Raw genomic sequence first — 11943 nt, 5'->3', positions numbered from 1 at the left:
CCCCCGCGCACCCCCCCCCCCCCCCCCCCCCCCCACGCCCCCTAGCCGGCGCGCACTTCCTCCGCCCCTCCCCCTTCGTCCTTATTGGCCAGTGCAGGGAGTTTGAATTTTTTTTTGGGATGCTTGTTTTCTTGTTAAAAAAAAAAAGCATTACCCCAGATCGCGTGACGAAACCAATTTAGCGGCCCTAGGTGGGGTGTTGTAGCTGGCTTTGTGAGCCGTGGGGTGGAGAGGGGGGAGGGGCGGTGCTCTGGTTCCAAAATCTGCCCCCCTCCCCGCCCTTCCCCCAACCGGGGATGGCTCCGTGCCGGCGGGTGGAGGCGCGTAGGGCTGCGGTCAATAGAAAGCCGCGTCGGCGCGGCCCGAGATGTAGTATCCAACGTTAATGGATGTCCAGGGCGCGCCGCGCCGCCGGCTGATGGCCAGAGGCACGCGGGAGGCGCGAACCGGAGTCCTGGACTTGGAAAGGTAGACACGCGGGTGGGCGGGAGCGTGAAGGTGGCCTGAGTCCGACCAGTTTCTCGTCTCAAAATGCAGGAGGTGGAAAAGAAACAGAAAAAACGGAAATACAACAACGTGGACCATTTCAAACACCACCCTGTCAGAATCCATCCTAATTCCAGCAGTCGGTGGCATTTTTGACTGAATTAAAAAAGACCGTTTTCTCGCTTTCAGTTCCAGCGTGTGTTCGTTCTTCCTTGCCCTCCCGTGGTCGCATTTCCGGCGTGGTGCTGGGTAAGGGAAATATTCAAACAAAAAGGTACGAAATAGGACTTTTTAAAATGCCTTTGAGTTCTGGGCCTGGAAATTCATTGGAGGGAGAGGAAGAGGCCTTCCAAAAAGTTCATGGAAATTTTTCATTATATTTTTCCATGAAATTTTTCATGCCCTTGTATTGGCAAAATACTTTGTTTCGGGATGTTACTCGCACTACATGTCTAAACTGAAACGATCCTGTGTATTAATTAGAACCCACTTATACTTTATTCCCCAAACTTAAATTGTTTGCCAAACTACTCTCTGGAGCGTGAGGTTGACACCCCTACATCTGTACTGTCTTTGCCTCTGTTTTGCCATTGTTTTTAAACCAGGTGGCCCTTCCCCTCAGCGCTCAGTAACAACCCCTAACTCGGCCTCCCAGTTTAAGTGGTGGCATTTTTTATTTCTTAGCTCCCCCAGTCTTTTCTACCCTAAACAATCCTTTGGTTACCATACTTAGCTAAGATCCCTAACCATCCGAAACAGGTCTATGTCTGCTCATTTAACCTCCCATCACACGGGCCCACTAGTCACTCCTGGCTGCTGGCGGGCCCATCTATAAGGACACCCTAAGGAAACAGATATGCCTTAATAGAAAGTGGAATTTTTTTCAGTTAAGACTGCCTCAGTTAGAATGGACTTCTAACCTAACAGTTTAGGCTAATGATGACTCTTGGGTGAGGGCAGGCCAGGCTAGAAAGACATACTGTGTGATAGCAACTTCAGAGCATCAAGCTGGTGCTGTTGACCAAAGTCAGGGGACAGGGCCTTGGAGTTTGAATTACACAGTAAGAACCCCCACTAAATGCTCTGCACACAGAAGCTCCCTGGGTTTCCTAACTGGGATAGGCCTCAACGCGTGGCAAAGTGGTGTTGTGGGCTTTGGCGAGTGGAAACTGCAGTGGAAAGTTTCCCAAACCTCACCCAGTGCCTTCCTTCATTTGTATCCTTTTGTCTATGAAAAAAATGACTACTGTGTCTAACACATCACATGAGTCCTGTGGGTCATTCTAGTGAATTAGTGAAACCCAGGAGTAGCAGAAGCCAGTAGACCAGAAATGGGTTGTTCTGGAGGGTCCCCAGTGAGCGTTAGTGGCCCAATGGTTAAAGCACTCCACTAACCAAAACTCAACGAATGCATCAGCTACTGTGAGGAAGAAAGATGTGACAGTGTGTCTTCCTACAGAATTGACAGTGATTTTGGAGGTTTTTTTGTTTGGGGACCCCCAAGCTTAGGACTGGTTTCCCAAGGAAGCAGCAGAAACCCCCAAATTTGTAGCCAGTGGCATAGGGGTTACATGTTGGGCTGCTAACCACAACGTCAGCAGTTCAAAACCACTGGGCATTCCACAGGAGAAAGACAGACGGTGTGGTGCTTTCCACTCCCGTAAAGAGCTACAGTCTCTGAAACTCACAAGGGCAGTTCTACCCAGTCCTGTAAGGCCACTGAGTTGGGTTGACTGGATGGCAATGAGTTTGGTTTTATGGCGGTCACAGTGTGGGGAGCTCCAACATAGCTATTTTGAGGGCAGCGCAGGACAAGGCTGTTCAGGCAGAACCAACCGGACAGCAACTAACAACCAAATTAGGGACTGGTTTCCTGAGAAGGCAGCATATCACCCCCAGATTTATAGCCAGTAGGTTAGAGTGAGGGACTTGTGACCATGGTTACCTAGCAGTTGCAGTAGACCTGTAAGTCTGGAGAACTATTGCCTTTAATGGAGGTTTGACTTCGCTCTAGTTGGTTAGGGTTAGAAGAAATGCCAGACAAGAAACAGCAAGGAGGGAACAGAATTGTAACAAATTAATTTGGATGGATCCTTACTGTTTGACAGCAGATGAAAGGAATGTGATAACTTCTCAGGGTAAATAAAATGTTAAAATTCATGTAATCTGTTTCTTTTTACTTTGTAAACATTGTTACAAGACACTTTCAATGTACTGGTGTAGGTATGGTCCCCATTACCTTTCTACTTGACACCATTGTTTCCAGTTGTAGGATGAACAGAAACGGAACACCGCCCAGCCTGTACTATTCTCCCAAGTGTTCTTACAATTGAGTGCTTTGTTGCCGCTCTGTGTCAACCCATTTAGGCGAGAGTGTTTCTCTGTGCTGAATCAAAACAAACCAAACTCCTGCCCTGGAGCTGATGCTGACCCATAGTGACTCTATAGGACAGGGTAGAACTACCCCTGGGAGGTTCTGCGACTACTGTAACTCTTTACGGGAGTAGAAAGCCCCTTCTTTCTCCGATGGAGTTGCTAGTGGTTTCAAACTGCTGACCTTGCAGTTAACAGCCCAACATGTAACAGCCATGCTAACTAGATGTAGAAATATCCAAGCAGGCAGAAGGCTCATCTTTCCAGGGGAGTGACTGATAAAACTGAAGTGGGTGGTAATCTCCAGTTTACATCCTAAATTCTCAAATGAAAGCAAGACCTACACTGTGCCTCTAGAACAGTGGTTCTCAACCTGTGGGTTGCAACCCCTTTGGGAGTTGAATGACCTTCTTTCACAGGGGTTGCTCAATTCATAACAGTAGCAAAATTATAGTGATGAAGTAACAACGAAAATAGTTTTATGGTTGGGAGTCACCACAACATGAGGAACTGTATGAAAGGGTCATGGCATTCGGAACGTTGAGAACCACGCTCTAGAACCTTTTCTTTCTTTTAAAAAAAATCATTTTATTGGGAGCTCATACAACTCTTATCACAATCCACCCATCCATCCACTGTGTCAAGCGCATTTGTACATTTGTTGCCATCATCTTTTTTTAAAAATCATTTTATTGGGGGCTCATACAACTCTTAACATAATTGTCATCATCATTTTAAAACCATTTTCTTTCTGCTTGAGCCCTTGGTATCAGCTCCTCAATTTTTTCTCCCCCTCCACCACCCTCCTTCCCTCATGAACCCTGGATAATGTAGAAATTATTTTTTCATGTCTTACACTGTCCGATGTCTCCCTTCACCTACATTTCTGTTGTCTGTTCCCCAGGGAGGGGGTTATATGGAGATCATTGTGATTATTTCCCCCTTTCTCCTCCCACCTTTCCCTTACCCTCCTGGTATCACTACTCTCATTACTGGTCCCCAGGGGTCTAGAACCTTTTCTTAAAAGGATCCCGCCAGCACTTAACCCCTGTTAAATCTTTAGTCTTTAGCACTGGGTTTGAGCCCAGAGTATGAGTGTGTAGGTGCATCTGATTAATGACACTTGATCAGCACAGTTTTCCACATCATATAACTAGAAAGACTCAGAGGCTTATTTATTCGGAGTGGCTCAGACTCCAAATAAAGCCCCTGCAGGTAACTCTTCACTATCATTCGTTAGGAGACAGGAAGATGATGGGAGAGGAAGAAGTGTTCTCGTTCTAAGAAGGTGTCTGTGCTAAATATATGAGCAAATGAAAAGGTCTACTCTATTCCTGGATAGGAACATCCAACATTAGAAAGATGGCAGTTCTCTCTAAGCTATATGATTAGTACAACACCAATTTGAAAAAAATGTCAGCAGTATTTAGAACGAGACAAATTGATTTCAAATTCCACATAATTTCAAAATTATGGAAAAAATATGAGTAAAGGGGTCTGCTGATGTAGGGGGAGGGGAGGAGACCAAGTCTCACCAGAGAGAAAAACATATTCCAAATTTGCAGTAATTTGAATTTTATGGCTTCTGGGTCATAAACTAGCAGAACAATGGAACAAAATAGGATGTTCAAAAGTTGTCATAATTTTTTAAAAAGTCATAATTTAGTATATAACAATGGTATTTCATGGGGGAAGATAATTAAGCAATAGATGATATAAGACATTTTGGGGGCTATCTGAAAAGCAGTCCTTTATCTCACAACAAAACTTTCTGGATTATTTAAGAATTAACTATTAAAAAAAATGAAATCCAAACATACCAAAAGAAACTATCAGAGCATTTAAAAGAATATAATTTCCAGAGTAGGGAAGACATGTCTAGATAGGACACAAAACCTAGACTGAATGAAATATAACACTTAAATGCAACAACCTAAAAGTGAAACTATTCTGTATGGTACAATTCACCATAAGCAAGGTGAAAACACATATGACAAGCTGGGGGCAATGTTAGCAGCCCATGCTACCAATCAAAGGCCAGGTTCCCCACTGTATAAAGAACCATTCCTTTTCTGAAAACTGTTCATGCCCTTTGCTTATTATTTTTTTAAGCCGGCTTTTTTCATAAAAGTGTATTTAAAAGTTTCAATATATAAAAGAGTTTCAAACCAATAAGTTAAAAAAATGAAGGACATGAATACCATTTTCAGGAAACAGTTACTAAATTATGAAATGCCAATGGTTCTTAAAATATGAAAACACATTGAAGTGTAGTTTGGGACTTTTGGGATGTAAGCTATGCAGCATGCATATGTTTAGGTTAAGAGAGGTATAATAAGCATCATTCAGACACAAAGAAGTCATGGTTGTTTTCACTTGATTATTTAATTTTTGATTCCCTATTTTCTATCCCAACCTGAATGATTTTCTCTTCCAGTGTCATTGGTGACGAGAGAAGCAAGGGATTTGTGTGGAAGGTTTTCAAGTTCAGTGTCAAGTCTCTCTTTCTCACTGTTTTTCACTCTGGCATCCCTCACCTTACTTTGCCTATAGAAATACCCTGAACCAACCTCTTACAGTGAGTAAGACTACATCTCTCAGCACATTCTCACCCATTCCTGCACTTTTAAAAGTGTTAAAAGGGAAATGATATATGGAGAAATATTTGTGCAATATTTAGTAGCCAATGGGTTAATATATTTTGATTAAGAACTCTTATAAGTCAAAAGATACTACCTCAATAACAAAATAACATGAAAAACTACAAAGAACTTTTAAATGAAGTAGCAGATATGCACATAAGGGCAGCTGTTCAACTTCTACATTAGCAATAAACACAAAGCAAGTTTAGGGGTTTGACAGACCATGTTATTATCCAATGCTGGGCCCAGTGAGAGAAAAAGATACTCTGATACATGGTGGGGAGATATTGTGGTTATGGAATACATTTTGAATTTAATGCTGTCTACTTATGGGTCCAAGATGTGTATGCTCTTTACAGACAATTTATTTTCTAGACCTTCCTCTTCTACACATTTATTTTTGGGAAATGAACAGTTTTGTGTGTAAACATATACCTACCAGAGTGGCCATTGCAATGTTAAACAAGTATAAGTAAAAAAAATAATAATAATAATAATCATATATATATATATATTGCTACCTAATCATAGAAATCTCTATTAAACAAAAATATCAAAATGAACCGATTGTTTTTTGACATATCTGCCAGCTAGGCCTATATGCTTCTGAAGGCTGGGTTTCCATTTCACTAACCTTCCTTAAGAATTCTGTGCTGACTTGGATTGATATCATGTCTAAATGGCAGTTTTGACATCCTTCAGGAGTCCAAATCACCTTCCCTTTAAGTGTTCTTTGAGTTTGGGGAACAGAAAGAAATCTGAAGGGGCAAGATCAGGGCTATGTGGGGTGGATGGAGCTAGGTTTCCCAACAAAATTATCATAGGACAGCTCTGGTTACCTTCACAGAATGAACAGGTGCATTGCATGATGGGGGAAAAAAATCTCAGCACATCTCTGGATTTTCTGTCACCAATGTAACTTTTTATTTTCTTAAAATTGCTTTCTGATAACCCCCTATGGACATCCTGTGTCCTTTGAGATAGCTATAAAGATTCCCCCTTGGGAATCCTAACGAACAGTGGCCATAACCTTCTGAACGGACTTCGCTGCCTTGAATTTAACTGGCTCCGAAGATCTGATTGGAAGCAACTGTTTTGATGGAAGATTTCGTTGGAAGGCACCCTAAGCAGACAGACAAAGACAAGTGTAATACTGAGTGAACTCGTTTATGGCCATCTTAACCATGTTTTGTTGGAAATATACTTCTGCAGTATGAATGGAAAACTCTAGTAGCAATAGTTTTTAACTTACCATCATGTATTAGATTTAAAAACGAATAACCCAAAACCTTTAAAATATAGGATTACAAGACAAACTGATTTAATCCGTTTTAATATTCTATCCAAGATTGATAAAGATTATTACAGTCATTAAAATAGCCAAGGTAGCTTTATATATATTAAGGCAAAAAAGAAGACATGGTCACATTTTAGTCAAAACAGAACAACAACAACAACAGCAAAAACCCAAAACAACAACAGCAAAACCCCAAAACCATATCCATGCACAGAACTTGCCTGGAAGATTTTATCCTGCAGTATGAGTTCCCGTTTTGGAGGATGGAGCTACAACAGTACTTTTACTTTATGCATTTCTGTTGTCGTAAGGTGCTATCGAGTTGGCTCCAGCTCACAGGGAGCCTCTGCAGAAGAGTACAACCCCCCCCCCCCAGCCCTGTGCCACCCTCACGGGTATTCCTGTACTTGAGTCCATTGTCTCAGTCGCTGTGTCACCCCACCTCCTGGAGGGCCTCCTCCTTTCAGTGGTGTGCGTTTCTCCTCGAGCTCCGTCCCTCCTGACAAAAAGCAGGATGTAGAACTGCCCTTGTGAACCATATGATGCCAGTCGAGCTATGAGTTCCCACAGACTCTGGTCCTGAGACCCCAGGCCCAGCAACTCCTTCCCCTCAAGGTGTTTGCTTATGTCTCAGAAAGTCTCATCACTTTGTCCCTTGAGTGCATTAACACATCCACGGATGGATGTGTAGCAAAAGTAAATATGTATATACAAATATGCGTTGTCAAACATCTGTGTATATTTCACAATGGATTTTAATAACAGAAAACAACGGACTGATTTCAAATGCAAAAACTAAGGGCTGCAGTCTCTGGAACCCAGGACCAGGGCCTCCCTTTAGGTCTCAGATACAGCCTCTCTTCTCAGACCTGACTAGAGAACAAGGCATTTCTTTCGTTCATCTCCCTGGAGTTTTTCTGTCTCTTCAGCTTCAGATCGTGTTAAATCCCACATGAATGACGAGGAGTGTGTGAGTGCTTGTGCATATGGTTTCCCTTGCAGGGCACATCAATAAGGTAGAACTATCATCCCTGTTAACTCGGGGATATCTTAACAAACCATGGAAAATTGAGCCCACTCCATCTTTTTGCCACATGGGATCCCACTGGTAACATTATTCCAGACCTCACATTCCTTAATCTCTGGCACTTGGCACGCTGTGGGATGCCATCTGGGAATTGGACAGATGAGAACCGTGCCACGCCCCACCTCCCCCACCACCCTGAGTCTGTTACTGAGAACACAGTGCTAAAGAAATCGTTTTACATTTCAAGTCGGCAGACCAATACTCTTCAGCTGTCACTCCCGGGCGACTGGCTCGGGTCAAATCTTAGACTCTCTGAATAGAATAGTGGGTGTGGATCCCTGCAACCCAGTCTTTTCATTTTACAAATGAGAACATTCTAATTCCTGGTTTCCTGTAAAGGGAGGAGATAAAATAAGATGATTTATAGGTTCCCTTTGGCTTAAAATTCTGCGATTCCTGTTTCCTCGTCAAGCTCACACATTCCATCCCTGTGGATCACGTTATTTTCCAGGAAAGCTCGATTCCTGATTTCTGGCCACAGACCGCATACTCACCGGAGTCAAAGGAAGATAAGGGTGCAAGCGCTGAGTCCGCACAGCGAGGACCGACTTCTCTAGAAGAAGGCATGTGCACGCGCAGCCTCCTGGCTGCTTCGCGGAACTGGGCTTGGCTTCCTCGTGGCCCCTGCATGCTGCTGCAGCTCCTTGTAGCGAGACAACCAGGGGCTCAGTGATTTGCTGGAGGAGACAGACAGAATGCCACCCGTAATTATTAAGTGGCATTTAGGTGAGTGGTCTGAAGGAGAGGGCTAGGAAGGACCCTCCGGACTTCTGCTGAGGGCCCCTTCAAAGGCGGCTTAGCTGTGGGAGTTCATCTCAGAGGGCTGCCGTAACAAAGTGTGCCACACGCTGAGTGCTTAAGATGACAGGCAGTTATTATCCATTTCATAGTTTGGAAGGCTGGCTAGAATTCGGAATCCAGGCGGTCAATAGGACCATGCTTTCGGAACAGACCAGGGGAAGATCCTCTTTTGTCTCCCCCCCACCTGCTGGAGGCCCCAAGCATACCTTGGTTTGCAAGGCGTATCACTGTGTCCTCAGGTATACTCCCAGCTCTGTCTCTGCCTCCATCCCCACTGGGCCCTCGTCCTGTTTAGGTCCTATCTGAGTCCATTATGACCTCATGCTAACTGATAGCAGCATTTTCTTTTCTTTCTTTTAAAAAATTTTTTTTAGCATTTTCAAATACTTAGTCACAGGTATTGTGGTGTGTGTGTGTGTATTTCGATCTATGCCTTTGAGAGGAATGCAATTACATCTATAGGGCAAGCAATGGCTGAAGTCCAGACTGGGCCCCGGGCCGCCTGTGTTTCCCCAGAAGAAAAAGAAAAGAAACCACAAGCCACAAAAGGAGTTGCCACCAAGTACATCCTGACTCCTGACAAGCAGAACCACTCTCTGGATTTCCTTGGTTGTCAAATGCATGGCAGCGTACCACCAGGCCTCTCTTCCTCGGTGCCGCTGAGTAGATTAACAGCCAACCTTTTCCATGGTCGCTGAGTGCAACCCATCCGTGGCGTCCCCATCCCTCTCACATGTTCTAGCGGCCGCTCTGGAAGATGGTGGGAAAGTATGATACAGGGGACTTCACGTCGTCGTGGGGGCTGGGAAGTCTTTCCTGAGGACACTCCCCTCATGCTGAGACCAGGAGACTGAGCAAACGCCTACTGGCTGGAGGGAGGCGGGAAGAAGAGTGAACAGGGCAGGGTATGGTCCAAGGCCCAGGTCGGGGGGCCGTGGGGGAAGTGCAAGAAGGCCCATGTGGCTGCGATGACTTAATGCGAGGGCAGAAGGGGATGGGTAAGTCCAGATTCGGATGGGCTTTTTAAGGCATGGTAGAAACTGGGCGTTATTCCAGTAGCAACAGGACCACTTGAGCCACTTCAATTAAATTAGCTTATTTATTCATTTTCCCTGATTCTAGTGAAAAATCCTCACTCTTACCCGGGATCCCTCTGATAACATATGGGAAGGAAAGAGCTCAGGCTTGGGGCCCTTTTGTGTCTCTGGGACGCTGTTTATTGGGCTCGTCCTAAAACAATGTTTTAAAAGTGCTCTGATGGATGGTCGGGTACTGACCACGGCGGGGACATTTCAGGCTCCTGCAGGCCACCCCGGCAGGAACCATGGCCCAGGTCAGCGGCGTGGGAAGCGCCCTCCGCCCCCGTGTGCGGCCTGGGGCTGCCGTGGAGGCGGCTGTGCCTCTCGCTCGCAGGAGATCTTTGAAGCAAAGGACAGCGCAGGGGCGAAGGCGGAACCATCTTCATCAGCCTGGCCCATTTCACTCTTTCATTCCTAAGTGACTGCATTACATGTTCACCGTTCCTTCCACCGAAGGATTTATTTATTTGGTTTGGGAAAGAGTCTTCAAAGGAGTGATAATAAAAATGAACAATCCAAGGGTTTGTTTTGTTGTTTTTTAAAGTCAGATTCGTCGAAGAGCGACCTCTGCTGGCTACACGAGGGCAGTACCCTGAGTGCGGCCGGCACCCCACAGAAGGCGTCCTGGGAGTGACCTGCCTCCCAAGCTCTTGCAGGTGTTGGCACGTCGCTCACAATTTCTTCATTTCTCCCGCGGTTGACTCAGATTCATTTGGAGCTAATAGAAGTGAACTATCATTTCCAATTCCAACCACACTGTTTCTGATTCCCTCTTCAGGAAAAGCGTCAGTCTTTCATGTCTGAAAAATTACATGTCACTACCCCCCAACCCAAAATCTAGGCCTCTAACAACCTGACGTAAGTCCTGCTTTCTCTTAGTTTTCTTATTTCTCCCTCCGCAGCCTCCTCTCCTTGACTACAGCACAGACAAAATACAACCAGCCTCCTTTGCGAGAGAGCGCCACGGATGGAGAGGGAGGATGGAGGGGCTCCTGGTCATGTCCAGCATCCTCCATGGAATCTCCAGCTGTGGGGCCCAGGCCCGGGATGGTTCACCCGGAAAAGGCGAGAGCTCTCTGAAGGGTGTGTCTAACCATGGGGTTCATGAGAGCCCGGGGGAATGTGCCCTTCACACAACGATACCAAGAATAACAGGGGACGACCCACAGGAGATGAACTGATGCGGCCGCAAGGGTGGTAGCATCGCCCCAGGACAGCCCTTCAACCTGGCAACGGTTGTGAGGATGCGGCTGGGCCAGGCTGCATTTGGCTCTGTCGTACATGTGACTGACCTCTGGGAGTTGGACCCAACACGGCGGCACCCAACCACCGTGTTGTGCAGACCCTGAGCTGAGTCCTCTCCGTGCCTTCTATCACGTTTCTGCTCGCTTCTCTCGTCCCCCCTTTTGAGGTGATCCTTCTCTGGGAAAAGTGTACTGGGTGTGAAGCGCTTAGAGGGATACCTGAAGATGAGCAGAAATCGAACAGGTTGCCGCCGGGGTCCAGTTCACTCAGGCCCAGGTGTACCCCGTTGAAACCTGTCTCCAGGGTCAGTGCATGGCTGCAGACACGGCCTCCCAGCTTTGTCCCGTCTGAGTGCCTGAGGGAACATGCTTCTTTCTTTGTGCCAAGGGAAATGATTGTGAGATCAGGGCTAACATCGTATTTTAAACCAACTCAAGAAGACATCACCCCAAATAATTGAAGCTGGGCAGCAGATGGGCGTTGTGCTGCCCCACTGAAAACAAAGGGTTTGGGATGAATCCAGCATTTTAAGGACACTCAGGATGAGTTCAAAGCAGAGGCCAAACTCAGGTGACTTGCGTGACTGCTTACTAGGGTCCCAAAGGGGTCATCTTGGAGCTTATTCTCTGAGGACACAGGACAATCACATGGGCCCGTTGAGGAGTCTAAAGAAACCTGGCAAGTGCCTTGGTGAGGAAAAGGCACAGAGGACGTCCCCCATCATGGCGGTGGCCTGCTCGGTCTGCAAGGGTAGCCAGGGCGGCGCCACTGGAGTTTCTTTTCAAAAATCGTACTTCATAGAGCATACAATTTAATTGTTCAGTCTTATTAAGAAGAGTTGGGCAATCATCACCCCAACCGATTTCAGGACGTTTTCTTCTTGTGCCATTGCTGTTCCTGACAGAATTTCAGTGGAAACTTTGCCCCGCCCCC

At 45.7% G+C, this 11943-nt stretch overlaps 1 long non-coding RNA gene across 1 annotated transcript; it reads left to right on the top strand.

Moving 5' to 3' along the window:
* Window positions 1-255: 255 nt before the first annotated feature.
* On the top strand, window positions 256-674 carry LOC123522059. Its single transcript, XR_006680359.1, has 2 exons — window positions 256-468; window positions 538-674. It is a non-coding gene; the product is annotated as an uncharacterized LOC123522059 (long non-coding RNA).
* The last annotated feature ends 11269 nt before the right edge of the window (window positions 675-11943 follow it).

The sequence above is a fragment of the Echinops telfairi genome, unplaced genomic scaffold (assembly GCF_000313985.2).
Source record: "Echinops telfairi isolate 266 unplaced genomic scaffold, ASM31398v2 ScPeMD7_1957;HRSCAF=2489, whole genome shotgun sequence".
NCBI classification, from domain to species: Eukaryota; Metazoa; Chordata; class Mammalia; order Afrosoricida; family Tenrecidae; genus Echinops; species Echinops telfairi.
Note: the sequence above shows the minus strand (reverse complement) of the source record. Positions and strands in the feature narration are given on the sequence as shown.